Source organism: Falco cherrug, chromosome Z, assembly GCF_023634085.1.
Source record: "Falco cherrug isolate bFalChe1 chromosome Z, bFalChe1.pri, whole genome shotgun sequence".
NCBI classification, from domain to species: domain Eukaryota; kingdom Metazoa; phylum Chordata; class Aves; order Falconiformes; family Falconidae; genus Falco; species Falco cherrug.
The window spans coordinates 85,467,934-85,487,131 of NC_073720.1; positions in this window are offsets into that span (position 1 = coordinate 85,467,934).

The following is a 19,198-nucleotide window of genomic DNA, read 5'->3' on the forward strand; positions in this document are numbered from 1 at the left end:
CAGCTGCCTACCATGGTATTGTAAAAACTATCAAGAGAACTCTTGTCTGGCACCTTCCCCGGTGGAGTTGTGCATGGGCTGTGTTTGGAACATTTTGTCACCGGCCGACTCCAAAATTCAGCTGTTCCCCATGTCAGCCCAGAAAGCAGGTAAAACAACTTTTGTGGTGTCTTTCAGGTGCCTACCAAGGTAGTGTAAAAACTACCAGGAGAACTCCTTTCTGGCACCTTCCCCGGTGGAGTTGTGCATGGGGTGTGTTTGGAACATTTTGTCACCAGCCGACTCCAAAATTCAGCTGTTCCCCATCTCAGCCCAGAAAGCAGGTAGAACAACTTTTGTGGTGTCTTTTTGATGCCTACCGGAGCAATGTAAAAACTACCAACAGAATTCCTTCCTGGCACCTTCCCCGGTGGAGTTGTGCATGGGGTGTATTTATTAAAATTTTGTCACCAGCCGACTCCAAAATTCAGCTGCTCCCCATCTCAGCCCAGAAAGCAGGTAAAACAACTTTTGTGGTGTCTTTCAGGTGCCTACCAAGGTAGTGTAAAAACTACCAGGAGAACTCTTGTCTGGCACATTCCCCGGTGGAGTTGTGCAGGGGGTGTGTTTGGAACATTTTGTCACCAGCCGACTCCAAAATTCAGCTGTTCCCCATCTCAGCCCAGAAAGCAGGTAGAACAACTTTTGTGGTGTCTTTCAGATGCCTACCAAGGTAGTGTAAAAACTATTGAGAGAACTCGTTTCTGGCACCTTCCCCGGTGGAGTTGTGCATGGGGTGTGTTTGGAACATTTTGTCACCGGCCGACTCCAAAATTCAGCGGTTCCCCATCTCAGCCCAGAAAGCAGGTAAAACAACTTTTGTGGTGTCTTTCAGGTGCCTACCAAGGTAGTGTAAAAACTTCCAACAGAACTCGTTCCTGGCACCTTCCCCGGTGGAGTTGTGCAGGGGGTGTGTTTGGAACATTTCGTCACCAGCCAAGTCCAAAATTCAGCTGTTCCCCATCTCAGCCCAGAAAGCAGGTAGAACAACTTTTGTGGTGTCTTTCAGATGCCTACCAAGGTAGTGTAAAAACTATTGAGAGAACTCGTTTCTGGCACCTTCCCCGGTGGAGTTGTGCATGGGGTGTGTTTGGAACATTTTGTCACCGGCCGACTCCAAAATTCAGCGGTTCCCCATCTCAGCCCAGAAAGCAGGTAAAACAACTTTTGTGGTGTCTTTCAGGTGCCTACCAAGGTAGTGTAAAAACTTCCAACAGAATTCCTTCCTGGCACCTTCCCCGGTGGAGTTGTGCAGGGGGTGTGTTTGGAACATTTTGTCACCGGCCGAGTCCAAAATTCAGCGGATCCCCATCTCAGCCCAGAAAGCAGGTAGAACAACTTTTGTGGTGCCTTTCAGCTGCCTACCAAGGTAGTGTAAAAACCACTAAGAGAACTCCTGTCTGGCACCTTCCCCGTTGGAGTTGTGCATGGGGTGTGTTTGGAACATTTTGTCACCGGCCGAGTCCAAAATTCAGCGGTTCCCCATCTCAGCCCAGAAAGCAGGTAGAACAACTTTTGTGGTGTCTTTCAGATGCCTACCGGAGCAATGTAAAAACTACCGGGAGAACTCCTGTCTGGCACCTTCCCCGTGGAGTTGTGCATGGGGTGTGTTTGGAACATTTTGTCACCAGCCGACTCCAAAATTCAGCGGTTCCCCATCTCAGCCCAGAAAGCAGGTAGAACAACTTTTGTAGTGTCTTTTTGATGCCTACCGGAGCAATGTAAAAACTACCAACAGAATTCCTTCCTGGCACCTTCGCTAGTGGAGTTGTGCATGGGGTGTATTTATTAAAATTTTGTCACCAGCCGAGTCCAAAATTCAGCGGTTCCCCATCTCAGCCCAGAAAGCAGGTAGAACAACTTTTGTAGTGTCTTTTTGATGCCTACCGGAGCAATGTAAAAACTACCAAGAGAATTCCTTCCTGGCACCTTCGCTAGTGGAGTTGTGCATGGGGTGTATTTATTAAAATTTTGTCACCAGCCGAGTCCAAAATTCAGCTGTTCCCCATCTCAGCCCAGAAAGCAGGTAGAACAACTTTTGTGGTGCCTTTCAGCTGCGTACCATGGTATTGTAAAAACTATCAAGAGAACTCTTGTCTGGCACCTTCCCCGGTGGAGTTGTGCATGGGGTGTGTTTGGAACATTTTGTCACCGGCCGACTCCAAAATTCAGCTGTTCCCCATGTCAGCCCAGAAAGCAGGTAGAACAACTTTTGTGGTGTCTTTCAGATGCCTACCAAGGTAGTGTAAAAACTATCAAGAGAACTCTTGTCTGGCACCTTCCCCGGTGGAGTTGTGCAGGGGGTGTGTTTGGAACATTTTGTCACCAGCCGAGTCCAAAATTCAGCGGTTCCCCATCTCAGCCCAGAAAGCAGGTAGAACAACTTTTGTGGTGCCTTTCAGGTGCCTACCGGAGCAATGTAAAAACTACCAGGAGAATTCGTTTCTGGCACCTTCGCTAGTGGAGTTGTGCATGGGGTGTGTTTGGAACATTTTGTCACCAGCCGAGTCCAAAATTCAGCGGTTCCCCATCTCAGCCCAGAAAGCAGGTAGAACAACTTTTGTAGTGTCTTTTTGATGCCTACCGGAGCAATGTAAAAACTACCAGGAGAACTCCTGTCTGGCACCTTCCCCGGTGGAGTTGTGCATGGGGTGTGTTTGGAACATTTTGTCACCGGCCGAGTCCAAAATTCAGCGGTTCCCCATCTCAGCCCAGAAAGCAGGTAGAACAACTTTTGTGGTGCCTTTCAGATGCCTACCGGAGCAATGTAAAAACTACCAGGAGAACTCCTGTCTGGCACCTTCCCCGGTGGAGTTGTGCAGGGGGTGTGTTTGGAACATTTTGTCACCAGCCGACTCCAAAATTCAGCTGTTCCCCATCTCAGCCCAGAAAGCAGGTAGAACAACTTTTGTGGTGTCTTACAGATGCCTACCAAGGTAGTGTAAAAACTATTAAGAGAACTCACTCTGGCACCTTCCCCGGTGGAGTTGTGCATGGGGTGTGTTTGGAACATTTTGTCACCGGCCGAGTCCAAAATTCAGCGGTTCCCCATCTCAGCCCAGAAAGCAGGTAGAACAACTTTTGTGGTGCCTTTCAGCTGCCTACCAAGGTAGTGTAAAAACTACCAACAGAACTCCTGTCTGGCACCTTCCCCGGTGGAGTTGTGCAGGGGGTGTGTTTGGAACATTTTGTCAACAGCCGAGTCCAAAATTCAGCGGTTCCCCATCTCAGCCCAGAAAGCAGGTAGAACAACTTTTGTGGTGCCTTTCAGGTGCCTACCAGAGCAATGTAAAAACTACCAGGAGAACTCCTGTCTGGCACCTTCCCCGGTGGAGTTGTGCATGGGGTGTGTTTGGAACATTTTGTCACCAGCCGACTCCAAAATTCAGCGGTTCCCCATCTCAGCCCAGAAAGCAGGTAGAACAACTTTTGTAGTGTCTTTTTGATGCCTACCGGAGCAATGTAAAAACTACCAACAGAATTCCTTCCTGGCACCTTCGCTAGTGGAGTTGTGCATGGGGTGTATTTATTAAAATTTTGTCACCACCCGAGTCCAAAATTCAGCTGTTCCCCATCTCAGCCCAGAAAGCAGGTAGAACAACTTTTGTGGTGCCTTTCAGATGCCTACCAAGGTAGTGTAAAAACTACCAACAGAACTCCTGTCTGGCACCTTCCCCGGTGGAGTTGTGCATGGGGTGTGTTTGGAACATTTTGTCACCGGCCGACTCCAAAATTCAGCGGTTCCCCATCTCAGCCCAGAAAGCAGGTAGAACAACTCTTGTGGTGTCTTTCAGATGCCTACCGGAGCAATGTAAAAACTACCAGGAGAACTCCTCTCTGGCACCTTCGCTAGTGGAGTTGTGCATGGGGTGTATTTATTAAAATTTTGTCACCAGCCGAGTCCAAAATTCAGCGGTTCCCCATCTCAGCCCAGAAAGCAGGTAGAACAACTTTTGTGGTGCCTTTCAAATGCCTACCAAGGTAGTGTAAAAACTATCAAGAGAACTCCTGTCTGGCACCTTCCCCGGTGGAGTTGTGCATGGGGTGTGTTTGGAACATTTTGTCACCGGCCGACTCCAAAATTCAGCGGTTCCCCATCTCAGCCCATAAAGCAGGTAGAACAACTTTTGTGGTGTCTTTCAGATGCCTACCGGAGCAATCTAAAAACTACCAGGAGAACTCCTGTCTGGAACCTTCCCCGGTGGAGTTGTGCAGGGGGTGTGTTTGGAACATTTTGTCACCAGCCGAGTCCAAAATTCAGCGGTTCCCCATCTCAGCCCAGAAAGCAGGTAGAACAACTTTTGTGGTGTCTTTCAGGTGCCTACCAAGGTAGTGTAAAAACTACGAACAGAACTCCTGTCTGGCACCTTCCCCGGTGGAGTTGTGCAGGGGGTGTGTTTGGAACATTTTGTCACCAGCCGAGTCCAAAATTCAGCTGTTCCCCATCTCAGCCCAGAAAGCAGGTAAAACAACTTTTGTGGTGTCTTTAAGTGCCTACCAAGGTAGTGTAAAAACTATCAAGAGAACTCTTGTCTGGCACCTTCCCCGGTGGAGTTGTGCATGGGGTGTGTTTGGAACATTTTGTCACCAGCCGAGTCCAAAATTCAGCTGTTCCCCATCTCAGCCCAGAAAGCAGGAAGAAAAAACTTTTGTGGTGTCTTTCAGGTGCCTACCAAGGTAGTGTAAAAACTACCAGGAGAACTCCTTTCTGGCACCTTCCCCGGTGGAGTTGTGCATGGGGTGTTTTTGGAACATTTCGTCACCAGCCGACTCCAAAATTCAGCGGTTCCCCATCTCAGCCCAGAAAGCAGGTAGAACAACTTTTGTGGTGCCTTTCAGCTGCCTACCATGGTAGTGTAAAAACTACTAAGAGAACTCCTGTCTGGCACCTTCCCCGGTGGAGTTGTGCAGGGGGTGTGTTTGGAACATTTTGTCACCAGCCGACTCCAAAATTCAGCGGTTCCCCATCTCAGCCCAGAAAGCAGGTAGAACAACTTTTGTGGTGTCTTTCAGATGCCTACCGGAGCAATGTAAAAACTACTGAGAGAACTCCTGTCTGGCACCTTCCTTGGTGGAGTTGTGCATGGGGTGTGTTTGGAACATTTTGTCACCGGCCGACTCCAAAATTCAGCTGTTCCCCATCTCAGCCCAGAAAGCAGGTAGAACAACTTTTGTGGTGTCTTTCAGATGCCTACCAAGGTAGTGTAAAAACTTCCAACAGAACTCGTTCCTGGCACCTTCCCCGGTGGAGTTGTGCATGGGGTGTGTTTGGAACATTTTGTCACCAGCCGAGTCCAAAATTCAGCGGTTCCCCATCTCAGCCCAGAAAGCAGGTAGAACAACTTTTGTGGTGTCTTTCAGGTGCCTACCAAGGTAGTGTAAAAACTACCAGGAGAACTCCTGTCTGGCACCTTCCCCGGTGGAGTTGTGCATGGGGTGTGTTTGGAACATTTTGTCACCGGCCGACTCCAAAATTCAGCTGTTCCCCATCTCAGCCCAGAAAGCAGGTAGAACAACTTTCGTGGTGTCTTTCAGATGCCTACCGGAGCAATGTAAAAACTACCAGGAGAACTCCTGTCTGGAACCTTCCCCGGTGGAGTTGTGCATGGGGTGTGTTTGGAACATTTTGTCACCAGCCGACTCCAAAATTCAGCGGTTCCCCATCTCAGCCCAGAAAGCAGGTAGAACAACTTTTGTGGTGCCTTTCAGCTGCCTACCAAGGTAGTGTAAAAACTACCAGGAGAACTCCTGTCTGGCACATTCCCCGGTGGAGTTGTGCAGGGGGTGTGTTTGGAACATTTTGTCACCAGCCGAGTCCAAAATTCAGCTGTTCCCCATCTCAGCCCAGAAAGCAGGTAGAACAACTTTTGTGGTGCCTTTCAAATGCCTACCAAGGTAGTGTAAAAACTAGCAAGAGAACTCTTGTCTGGCACCTTCCCCGGTGGAGTTGTGCATGGGGTGTGTTTGGAACATTTTGTCACCAGCCGACTCCAAAATTCAGCTGTTCCCCATCTCAGCCCAGAAAGCAGGTAAAACAACTTTTGTGGTGTCTTTCAGGTGCCTACCAAGGTAGTGTAAAAACTACCAACAGAACTCTTGTCTGGCACCTTCCCCGGTGGAGTTGTGCATGGGGTGTGTTTGGAACATTTTGTCACCAGCCGAGTCCAAAATTCAGCGGTTCCCCATCTCAGCCCAGAAAGCAGGAAGAAAAAACTTTTGTGGTGTCTTTCAGGTGCCTACCAATGTAGTGTAAAAACTACCAGGAGAACTCCTTTCTGGCACCTTCCCCGGTGGAGTTGTGCATGGGGTGTGTTTGGAACATTTTGTCACCAGCCGACTCCAAAATTCAGCGGTTCCCCATCTCAGCCCAGAAAGCAGGTAGAACAACTTTTGTGGTGTCTTTCAGATGCCTACCGGAGCAATGTAAAAACTACCAGGAGAACTCCTGTCTGGCACCTTCCCCGGTGGAGTTGTGCATGGGGTGTGTTTGGAACATTTTGTCACCAGCCGAGTCCAAAATTCAGCGGTTCCCCATCTCAGCCCAGAAAGCAGGTAGAACAACTTTTGTGGTGCCTTTCAGCTGCCTACCATGGTAGTGTAAAAACTACTAAGAGAACTCCTGTCTGGCACCTTCCCCGGTGGAGTTGTGCAGGGGGTGTGTTTGGAACATTTTGTCACCAGCCGACTCCAAAATTCAGCGGTTCCCCATCTCAGCCCAGAAAGCAGGTAGAACAACTTTTGTGGTGTCTTTCAGATGCCTACCGGAGCAATGTAAAAACTACCAACAGAACTCGTTTCTGGCACCTTCCCCGGTGGAGTTGTGCAGGGGGTGTGTTTGGAACATTTTGTCACCGGCCGACTCCAAAATTCAGCTGTTCCCCATCTCAGCCCAGAAAGCAGGTAGAACAACTTTTGTGGTGTCTTTCAGATGCCTACCAAGGTAGTGTAAAAACTATTAAGAGAACTCCTGTCTGGCACCTTCCCCGGTGGAGTTGTGCATGGGGTGTGTTTGGAACATTTTGTCACCGGCCGACTCCAAAATTCAGCGGTTCCCCATCTCAGCCCAGAAAGCAGGTAAAACAACTTTTGTGGTGTCTTTCAGCTGCCTACCAAGGTAGTGTAAAAACTTCCAACAGAACTCGTTCCTGGCACCTTCCCCGGTGGAGTTGTGCATGGGGTGTGTTTGGAACATTTTGTCACCAGCCGAGTCCAAAATTCAGCGGTTCCCCATCTCAGCCCAGAAAGCAGGTAGAACAACTTTTGTGGTGTCTTTCAGGTGCCTACCAAGGTAGTGTAAAAACTACCAGGAGAACTCCTGTCTGGCACCTTCCCCGGTGGAGTTGTGCAGGGGGTGTGTTTGGAACATTTTGTCACCAGCCGACTCCAAAATTCAGCGGTTCCCCATCTCAGCCCAGAAAGCAGGTAGAACAACTTTTGTGGTGTCTTTCAGATGCCTACCAAGGTAGTGTAAAAACTATTAAGAGAACTCCTGTCTGGCACCTTCCCCGGTGGAGTTGTGCATGGGGTGTGTTTGGAACAGTTTGTCACCGGCCGACTCCAAAATTCAGCTGTTCCCCATCTCAGCCCAGAAAGCAGGTAGAACAACTTTTGTGGTGTCTTTCAGATGCCTACCGGAGCAATGTAAAAACTACCAGGAGAACTCCTGTCTGGAACCTTCCCCGGTGGAGTTGTGCATGGGGTGTGTTTGGAACATTTTGTCACCAGCCGAGTCCAAAATTCAGCGGTTCCCCATCTCAGCCCAGAAAGCAGGTAGAAGAACTTTTGTGGTGTCTTTCAGGTGCCTACCAAGGTAGTGTAAAAACTACCAACAGAACTCCTGTCTGGCACCTTCCCCGGTGGAGTTGTGCAGGGGGTGTGTTTGGAACATTTTGTCACCAGCCGAGTCCAAAATTCAGCTGTTCCCCATCTCAGCCCAGAAAGCAGGTAGAACAACTTTTGTGGTGCCTTTCAAATGCCTACCAAGGTAGTGTAAAAACTAGCAAGAGAACTCTTGTCTGGCACCTTCCCCGGTGGAGTTGTGCATGGGGTGTGTTTGGAACATTTTGTCACCAGCCGACTCCAAAATTCAGCTGTTCCCCATCTGAGCCCAGAAAGCAGGTAAAACAACTTTTGTGGTGTCTTTCAGGTGCCTACCAAGGTAGTGTAAAAACTATCAAGAGAACTCTTGTCTGGCACCTTCCCCGGTGGAGTTGTGCATGGGGTGTGTTTGGAACATTTTGTCACCAGCCGAGTCCAAAATTCAGCGGTTCCCCATCTCAGCCCAGAAAGCAGGAAGAAAAAACTTTTGTGGTGTCTTTCAGGTGCCTACCAATGTAGTGTAAAAACTACCAGGAGAACTCCTTTCTGGCACCTTCCCCGGTGGAGTTGTGCATGGGGTGTTTTTGGAACATTTCGTCACCAGCCGACTCCAAAATTCAGCGGTTCCCCATCTCAGCCCAGAAGGCAGGGAGAACAACTTTTGTGGTGCCTTTCAGCTGCCTACCAAGGTAGTGTAAAAACTACTAAGAGAACTCTTGTCTGGCACCTTCCCCGGTGGAGTTGTGCATGGGGTGTGTTTGGAACATTTTGTCACCAGCCGAGTCCAAAATTCAGCGGTTCCCCATCTCAGCCCATAAAGCAGGTAGAACAACTTTTGTGGTGCCTTTCAGCTGCCTACCATGGTAGTGTAAAAACTACTAAGAGAACTCCTGTCTGGCACCTTCCCCGGTGGAGTTGTGCAGGGGGTGTGTTTGGAACATTTTGTCACCAGCCGAGTCCAAAATTCAGCGGTTCCCCATCTCAGCCCAGAAAGCAGGTAGAACAACTTTTGTGGTGTCTTTCAGATGCCTACCGGAGCAATGTAAAAACTTCCAACAGAACTCGTTCCTGGCACCTTCCCCGGTGGAGTTGTGCATGGGGTGTGTTTGGAACATTTTGTCACCAGCCGAGTCCAAAATTCAGCGGTTCCCCATCTCAGCCCAGAAAGCAGGTAGAACAACTTTTGTGGTGTCTTTCAGATGCCTACCAAGGTAGTGTAAAAACTATTAAGAGAACTCCTCTCTGGCACCTTCCCCGGTGGAGTTGTGCATGGGGTGTGTTTGGAACATTTTGTCACCAGCCGACTCCAAAATTCAGCGGTTCCCCATCTCAGCCCAGAAAGCAGGTAAAACAACTTTTGTGGTGTCTTTCAGGTGCCTACCAAGGTAGTGTAAAAACTACCAGGAGAACTCCTGTCTGGCACCTTCCCCGGTGGAGTTGTGCAGGGGGTGTGTTTGGAACATTTTGTCACCAGCCGACTCCAAAATTCAGCTGTTCCCCATCTCAGCCCAGAAAGCAGGTAGAACAACTTTTGTGGTGTCTTTCAGATGCCTACCAAGGTAGTGTAAAAACTATTAAGAGAACTCCTCTCTGGCACCTTCCCCGTTGGAGTTGCGCATGGGCTGTGTTTGGAACATTTTTTCTCCGGCCGAGTCCAAAATTCAGCCATTCCCCATCTCAGCCCAGAAAGCAGGTAGAACAACTTTTGTAGTGTCTTTTTGATGCCTACCGGAGCAATGTAAAAACTACCAACAGAATTCCTTCCTGGCACCTTCGCTAGTGGAGTTGTGCATGGGGTGTATTTATTAAAATTTTGTCACCAGCCGAGTCCAAAATTCAGCTGTTCCCCATCTCAGCCCAGAAAGCAGGTAGAACAACTTTTGTGGTGTCTTTCAGATGCCTACCAAGGTAGTGTAAAAACTACCAACAGAATTCCTTCCTGGCACCTTCGCTAGTGGAGTTGTGCATGGGGTGTATTTATTAAAATTTTGTCACCACCCGAGTCCAAAATTCAGCGGTTCCCCATCTCAGCCCAGAAAGCAGGTAGAACAACTTTTGTGGTGCCTTTCAAATGCCTAACAAGGTAGTGTAAAAACTATCAAGAGAACTCCTTTCTGGACCTTCCCCGGTGGAGTTGTGCAGGGGACGTGTTTGGAACATTTTGTCACCAGCCGAGTCCAAAATTCAGCGGTTCCCCATCTCAGCCCAGAAAGCAGGTAGAACAACTTTTGTGGTGTCTTTCAGATGCCTACCGGAGCAATGTAAAAACTACCAGGAGAACTCCTGTCTGGAACCTTCCCCGGTGGAGTTGTGCAGTGGGTGTGTTTGGAACATTTTGTCACCAGCCGAGTCCAAAATTCAGCGGTTCCCCATCTCAGCCCAGAAAGCAGGTAGAACAACTTTTGTGGTGTCTTTCAGATGCCTACCGGAGCAATGTAAAAACTACCAACAGAACTCGTTTCTGGCACCTTCCCCGGTGGAGTTGTGCAGGGGGTGTGTTTGGAACATTTGTCACCGGCCGACTCCAAAATTCAGCTGTTCCCCATCTCAGCCCAGAAAGCAGGTAGAACAACTTTTGTGGTGTCTTTCAGATGCCTACCAAGGTAGTGTAAAAACTACCAGGAGAACTCCATTCTGGCACCTTCCCCGGTGGAGTTGTGCATGGGGTGTGTTTGGAACATTTTGTCACCGGCCGACTCCAAAATTCAGCGGTTCCCCATCTCAGCCCAGAAAGCAGGTAAAACAACTTTTGTGGTGTCTTTCAGGTGCCTACCAAGGTAGTGTAAAAACTACCAGGAGAACTCCTGTCTGGCACCTTCCCCGGTGGAGTTGTGCAGGGGGTGTGTTTGGAACATTTTGTCACCAGCCGACTGCAAAATTCAGCTGTTCCCCATCTCAGCCCAGAAAGCAGGTAGAACAACTTTTGTGGTGCCTTTCAAATGCCTACCAAGGTAGTGTAAAAACTAGCAAGAGAACTCTTGTCTGGCACCTTCCCCGGTGGAGTTGTGCATGGGGTGTGTTTGGAACATTTTGTCACCAGCCGACTCCAAAATTCAGCTGTTCCCCATCTGAGCCCAGAAAGCAGGTAAAACAACTTTTGTGGTGTCTTTCAGGTGCCTACCAAGGTAGTGTAAAAACTATCAAGAGAACTCTTGTCTGGCACCTTCCCCGGTGGAGTTGTGCATGGGGTGTGTTTGGAACATTTTGTCACCAGCCGAGTCCAAAATTCAGCGGTTCCCCATCTCAGCCCAGAAAGCAGGAAGAAAAAACTTTTGTGGTGTCTTTCAGGTGCCTACCAATGTAGTGTAAAAACTACCAGGAGAACTCCTTTCTGGCACCTTCCCCGGTGGAGTTGTGCATGGGGTGTTTTTGGAACATTTCGTCACCAGCCGACTCCAAAATTCAGCGGTTCCCCATCTCAGCCCAGAAGGCAGGGAGAACAACTTTTGTGGTGCCTTTCAGCTGCCTACCAAGGTAGTGTAAAAACTACTAAGAGAACTCTTGTCTGGCACCTTCCCCGGTGGAGTTGTGCATGGGGTGTGTTTGGAACATTTTGTCACCAGCCGAGTCCAAAATTCAGCGGTTCCCCATCTCAGCCCATAAAGCAGGTAGAACAACTTTTGTGGTGCCTTTCAGCTGCCTACCATGGTAGTGTAAAAACTACTAAGAGAACTCCTGTCTGGCACCTTCCCCGGTGGAGTTGTGCAGGGGGTGTGTTTGGAACATTTTGTCACCAGCCGAGTCCAAAATTCAGCGGTTCCCCATCTCAGCCCAGAAAGCAGGTAGAACAACTTTTGTGGTGTCTTTCAGATGCCTACCGGAGCAATGTAAAAACTTCCAACAGAACTCGTTCCTGGCACCTTCCCCGGTGGAGTTGTGCATGGGGTGTGTTTGGAACATTTTGTCACCAGCCGAGTCCAAAATTCAGCGGTTCCCCATCTCAGCCCAGAAAGCAGGTAGAACAACTTTTGTGGTGTCTTTCAGATGCCTACCAAGGTAGTGTAAAAACTATTAAGAGAACTCCTCTCTGGCACCTTCCCCGGTGGAGTTGTGCATGGGGTGTGTTTGGAACATTTTGTCACCAGCCGACTCCAAAATTCAGCGGTTCCCCATCTCAGCCCAGAAAGCAGGTAAAACAACTTTTGTGGTGTCTTTCAGGTGCCTACCAAGGTAGTGTAAAAACTACCAGGAGAACTCCTGTCTGGCACCTTCCCCGGTGGAGTTGTGCAGGGGGTGTGTTTGGAACATTTTGTCACCAGCCGACTCCAAAATTCAGCTGTTCCCCATCTCAGCCCAGAAAGCAGGTAGAACAACTTTTGTGGTGTCTTTCAGATGCCTACCAAGGTAGTGTAAAAACTATTAAGAGAACTCCTCTCTGGCACCTTCCCCGTTGGAGTTGCGCATGGGCTGTGTTTGGAACATTTTTTCTCCGGCCGAGTCCAAAATTCAGCCATTCCCCATCTCAGCCCAGAAAGCAGGTAGAACAACTTTTGTAGTGTCTTTTTGATGCCTACCGGAGCAATGTAAAAACTACCAACAGAATTCCTTCCTGGCACCTTCGCTAGTGGAGTTGTGCATGGGGTGTATTTATTAAAATTTTGTCACCAGCCGAGTCCAAAATTCAGCTGTTCCCCATCTCAGCCCAGAAAGCAGGTAGAACAACTTTTGTGGTGTCTTTCAGATGCCTACCAAGGTAGTGTAAAAACTACCAACAGAATTCCTTCCTGGCACCTTCGCTAGTGGAGTTGTGCATGGGGTGTATTTATTAAAATTTTGTCACCACCCGAGTCCAAAATTCAGCGGTTCCCCATCTCAGCCCAGAAAGCAGGTAGAACAACTTTTGTGGTGCCTTTCAAATGCCTAACAAGGTAGTGTAAAAACTATCAAGAGAACTCCTTTCTGGACCTTCCCCGGTGGAGTTGTGCAGGGGACGTGTTTGGAACATTTTGTCACCAGCCGAGTCCAAAATTCAGCGGTTCCCCATCTCAGCCCAGAAAGCAGGTAGAACAACTTTTGTGGTGTCTTTCAGATGCCTACCGGAGCAATGTAAAAACTACCAGGAGAACTCCTGTCTGGAACCTTCCCCGGTGGAGTTGTGCAGTGGGTGTGTTTGGAACATTTTGTCACCAGCCGAGTCCAAAATTCAGCGGTTCCCCATCTCAGCCCAGAAAGCAGGTAGAACAACTTTTGTGGTGTCTTTCAGATGCCTACCGGAGCAATGTAAAAACTACCAACAGAACTCGTTTCTGGCACCTTCCCCGGTGGAGTTGTGCAGGGGGTGTGTTTGGAACATTTGTCACCGGCCGACTCCAAAATTCAGCTGTTCCCCATCTCAGCCCAGAAAGCAGGTAGAACAACTTTTGTGGTGTCTTTCAGATGCCTACCAAGGTAGTGTAAAAACTACCAGGAGAACTCCATTCTGGCACCTTCCCCGGTGGAGTTGTGCATGGGGTGTGTTTGGAACATTTTGTCACCGGCCGACTCCAAAATTCAGCGGTTCCCCATCTCAGCCCAGAAAGCAGGTAAAACAACTTTTGTGGTGTCTTTCAGGTGCCTACCAAGGTAGTGTAAAAACTACCAGGAGAACTCCTGTCTGGCACCTTCCCCGGTGGAGTTGTGCAGGGGGTGTGTTTGGAACATTTTGTCACCAGCCGACTGCAAAATTCAGCTGTTCCCCATCTCAGCCCAGAAAGCAGGTAGAACAACTTTTGTGGTGTCTTTCAGATGCCTACCAAGGTAGTGTAAAAACTATTAAGAGAACTCCTGTCTGGCACCTTCCCCGTTGGAGTTGCGCATGGGCTGTGTTTGGAACATTTTTTCTCCGGCCGAGTCCAAAATTCAGCGGTTACCCATCTCAGCCCAGAAAGCAGGTAGAACAACTTTTATAGTGTCTTTTTGATGCCTACCGGAGCAATGTAAAAACTACCAACAGAATTCCTTCCTGGCACCTTCGCTAGTGGAGTTGTGCATGGGGTGTATTTATTAAAATTTTGTCACCAGCCGAGTCCAAAATTCAGCGGTTCCCCATCTCAGCCCAGAAAGCAGGTAGAACAACTTTTGTGGTGTCTTTCAGATGCCTACCAAGGTAGTGTAAAAACTACCAACAGAATTCCTTCCTGGCACCTTCGCTAGTGGAGTTGTGCATGGGGTGTATTTATTAAAATTTTGTCAGCAGCCGAGTCCAAAATTCAGCGGTTCCCCATCTCAGCCCAGAAAGCAGGTAGAACAACTCTTGTGGTGTCTTTCAGATGCCTACCGGAGCAATGTAAAAACTACCCACAGAACTCCTCTCTGGCACCTTCGCTAGTGGAGTTGTGCATGGGGTGTATTTATTAAAATTTTGTCACCAGCCGAGTCCAAAATTCAGCGGTTCCCCATCTCAGCCCAGAAAGCAGGAAGAAAAAACTTTTGTGGTGTCTTTCAGGTGCCTACCAAGGTAGTGTAAAAACTACCAGGAGAACTCCTTTCTGGCACCTTCCCCGGTGGAGTTGTGCATGGGGTGTTTTTGGAACATTTCGTCACCAGCCGACTCCAAAATTCAGCGGTTCCCCATCTCAGCCCATAAAGCAGGTAGAACAACTTTTGTGGTGTCTTTCAGATGCCTACCGGAGCAATGTAAAAACTACCAACAGAACTCGTTTCTGGCACCTTCCCCGGTGGAGTTGTGCAGGGGGTGTGTTTGGAACATTTTGTCACCAGCCGACTCCAAAATTCAGCTGTTCCCCATCTCAGCCCAGAAAGCAGGTAGAACAACTTTTGTGGTGTCTTTCAGATGCCTACCAAGGTAGTATAAAAACTACTAAGATAACTCTTGTCTGGCACCTTCCCCGGTGGAGTTGTGCATGGGCTGTGTTTGGAACATTTTGTCACCGGCCGACTCCAAAATTCAGCGGTTCCCCATCTCAGCCCAGAAAGCAGGTAAAACAACTTTTGTGGTGTCTTTCAGGTGCCTACCAAGGTAGTGTAAAAACTACTAAGAGAACTCCTGTCTGGCACCTTCCCCGGTGGAGTTGTGCAGGGGGTGTGTTTGGAACATTTTGTCACCAGCCGACTCCAAAATTCAGCTGTTCCCCATCTCAGCCCAGAAAGCAGGTAAAACAACTTTTGTGGTGTCTTTCAGGTGCCTACCAAGGTAGTGTAAAAACTATTAAGAGAACTCCTGTCTGGCACCTTCCCCGTTGGAGTTGTGCATGGGGTGTGTTTGGAACATTTTGTCACCAGCCGAGTCCAAAATTCAGCGGTTCCCTATCTCAGCCCAGAAAGTAGGTAGAACAACTTTTGTGGTGTCTTTTTGATGCCTACCGGAGCAATGTAAAAACTACCCACAGAATTCCTTCCTGGCACCTTCCCCGGTGGAGTTGTGCATGGGGTGTATTTATTAAAATTTTGTCACCAGCCGAGTCCAAAATTCAGCGGTTCCCCATCTCAGCCCAGAAAGCAGGTAGAACAACTTTTGTGGTGTCTTTCAGATGCCTACCAAGGTAGTGTAAAAACTATTAAGAGAACTCCAGTCTGGCACCTTCCCCGGTGGAGTTGTGCATGGGGTGTGTTTGGAACATTTTGTCACCGGCCGACTCCAAAATTCAGCGGTTCCCCATCTCAGCCCAGAAAGCAGGTAAAACAACTTTTGTGGTGTCTTTCAGGTGCCTACCAAGGTAGTGTAAAAACTTCCAACAGAACTCGTTCCTGGCACCTTCCCCGGTGGAGTTGTGCATGGGGTGTGTTTGGAACATTTTGTCACCAGCCGAGTCCAAAATTCAGCGGTTCCCCATCTCAGCCCAGAAAGCAGGTAGAACAACTTTTGTGGTGTCTTTTTGATGCCTACCGGAGCAATGTAAAAACTACCAACAGAATTCCTTCCTGGCACCTTCGCTAGTGGAGTTGTGCATGGGGTGTATTTATTAAAATTTTGTCACCAGCCGAGTCCAAAATTCAGCGGTTCCCCATCTCAGCCCAGAAAGCAGGTAGAACAACTTTTGTGGTGTCTTTCAAATGCCTACCGGAGCAATGTAAAAACTACCAGGAGAACTCCTGTCTGGCACCTTCCCCGGTGGAGTTGTGCAGGGGGTGTGTTTGGAACATTTTGTCACCAGCCGACTCCAAAATTCAGCGGTTCCCCATCTCAGCCCAGAAAGCAGGTAGAACAACTTTTGTAGTGTCTTTTTGATGCCTACCGGAGCAATGTAAAAACTACTAACAGAATTCCTTCCTGGCACCTACGCTAGTGGAGTTGTGCATGGGGTGTATTTATTAAAATTTTGTCACCAGCCGAGTCCAAAATTCAGCTGTTCCCCATCTCAGCCCAGAAAGCAGGTAAAACAACTTTTGTGGTGTCTTTCGAAATGCCTACCAAGGTAGTGTAAAAACTACCAGGAGAACTCCTGTCTGGCACCTTCCCCGGTGGAGTTGCGCATGGGCTGTGTTTGGAACATTTTGTCACCGGCCGAGTCCAAAATTCAGCTGTTCCCCATCTCAGCCCAGAAAGCAGGTAGAACAACTTTTGTGGTGTCTTTTTGATGCCTACCGGAGCAATGTAAAAACTACCAACAGAATTCCTTCCTGGCACCTTCGCTAGTGGAGTTGTGCATGGGGTGTATTTATTAAAATTTTGTCACCAGCCGAGTCCAAAATTCAGCTGTTCCCCATCTCAGCCCAGAAAGCAGGTAGAACAACGTTTGTGGTGTCTTTCAGATGCCTACCAAGGTAGTGTAAAAACTAGCAAGAGAACTCCTGTCTGGCACCTTCCCCGGTGGAGTTGTGCATGGGGTGTGTTTGGAACATTTCGTCACCGGCCGAGTCCAAAATTCAGCGGTTCCCCATCTCAGCCCAGAAAGTAGGTAGAATAACTTTTGTGGTGTCTTTTTGATGCCTACCGGAGCAATGTAAAAACTACCCACAGAATTCCTTCCTGGCACCTTCGCTAGTGGAGTTGTGCAGGGGGTGTATTTATTAAAATTTTGTCACCAGCCGAGTCCAAAATTCAGCTGTTCCCCATCTCAGCCCAGAAAGCAGGTAGAACAACTTTTGTGGTGTCTTTCAGATGCCTACCAAGGTAGTGTAAAAACTATTAAGAGAACTCCTGTCTGGCACCTTCCCCGGTGGAGTTGTGCATGGGGTGTGTTTGGAACATTTTGTCACCGGCCGAGTCCAAAATTCAGCGGTTCCCCATCTCAGCCCAGAAAGCAGGTAGAACAACTTTTGTGGTGTCTTTCAGATGCCTACCGGAGCAATGTAAAAACTACCAGGAGAACTCCTCTCTGGCACCTTCCCCGGTGGAGTTGTGCAGGGGGTGTATTTATTAAAATTTTGTCACCAGCCGACTCCAAAATTCAGCGGTTCCCCATCTCAGCCCAGAAAGCAGGTAGAACAACTTTTGTGGTGTCTTTCAGGTGCCTACCAAGGTAGTGTAAAAACTACCAGGAGAACTCTTGTCTGGCACCTTCCCCGGTGGAGTTGTGCAGGGGGTGTGTTTGGAACATTTTGTCACCAGCCGACTCCAAAATTCAGCGGTTCCCCATCTCAGCCCATAAAGCAGGTAGAACAACTTTTGTGGTGCCTTTCAGCTGCCTACCAAGGTAGTGTAAAAACTACTAAGAGAACTCCTGTCTGGCACCTTCCCCGGTGGAGTTGTGCAGGGGGTGTGTTTGGAACATTTTGTCACCAGCCGACTCCAAAATTCAGCTGCTCCCCATCTCAGCCCAGAAAGCAGGTAGAACAACTTTTGTGGTGTCTTTCAGATGCCTACCGGAGCAATGTAAAAACTACCAACAGAACTCGTTTCTGGCACCTTCCCCGGTGGAGTTGTGCAGGGGGTGTTTTTGGAACATTTCGTCACCAGCCGACTCCAAAATTCAGCGGTTCCCCATCTCAGCCCATAAAGCAGGTAGAACAACTTTTGTGGTGTCTTTCAGATGCCTACCAAGGTAGTGTAAAAACTTCCAACAGAACTCGTTCCTGGCACCTTCCCCGGTGGAGTTGTGCATGGGGTGTGTTTGGAACATTTTGTCACCAGCCGACTCCAAAATTCAGCTGTTCCCCATCTCAGCCCAGAAAGCAGGTAGAACAACTTTTGTGGTGTCTTTCAGATGCCTACCAAGGTAGTATAAAAACTACTAAGATAACTCTTGTCTGGCACCTTCCCCGGTGGAGTTGTGCATGGGCTGTGTTTGGAACATTTTGTCACCAGCCGACTCCAAAATTCAGCTGTTCCCCATCTCAGCCCAGAAAGCAGGTAGAACAACTTTTATGGTGTCTTTCAGGTGCCTACCAAGGTAGTGTAAAAAACTATCAAGAGAACTCTTGTCTGGCACCTTCCCCGGTGGAGTTGTGCATGGGGTGTGTTTGGAACATTTTGTCACCAGCCGAGTCCAAAATTCAGCGGTTCCCCATCTCAGCCCAGAAAGCAGGAAGAAAAAACTTTTGTGGTGTCTTTCAGGTGCCTACCAAGGTAGTGTAAAAACTACCAGGAGAACTCCTTTCTGGCACCTTCCCCGGTGGAGTTGTGCATGGGGTGTTTTTGGAACATTTCGTCACCAGCCGACTCCAAAATTCAGCGGTTCCCCATCTCAGCCCATAAAGCAGGTAGAACAACTTTTGTGGTGTCTTTCAGGTGCCTACCAAGGTAGTGTAAAAACTACTAAGAGAACTCCTGTCTGGCACCTTCCCCGGTGGAGTTGTGCAGGGGGTGTGTTTGGAACATTTTGTCACCAGCCGACTCCAAAATTCAGCTGCTCCCCATCTCAGCCCAGAAAGCAGGTAGAACAACTTTTGTGGTGTCTTTCAGATGCCTACCGGAGCAATGTAAAAACTACCAACAGAACTCGTTTCTGGCACCTTCCCCGGTGGAGTTGTGCAGGGGGTGTTTTTGGAACATTTCGTCACCAGCCGACTCCAAAATTCAGCGGTTCCCCATCTCAGCCCATAAAGCAGGTAGAACAACTTTTGTGGTGTCTTTCAGATGCCTACCGGAGCAATGTAAAAACTACCAACAGAACTCGTTTCTGGCACCTTCCCCGGTGGAGTTGTGCAGGGGGTGTGTTTGGAACATTTTGTCACCAGCCGACTCCAAAATTCAGCTGTTCCCCATCTCAGCCCAGAAAGCAGGTAGAACAACTTTTGTGGTGTCTTTCAGATGCCTACCAAGGTAGTATAAAAACTACTAAGATAACTCTTGTCTGGCACCTTCCCCGGTGGAGTTGTGCATGGGCTGTGTTTGGAACATTTTGTCACCGGCCGACTCCAAAATTCAGCGGTTCCCCATCTCAGCCCAGAAAGCAGGTAAAACAACTTTTGTGGTGTCTTTCAGGTGCCTACCAAGGTAGTGTAAAAACTACTAAGAGAA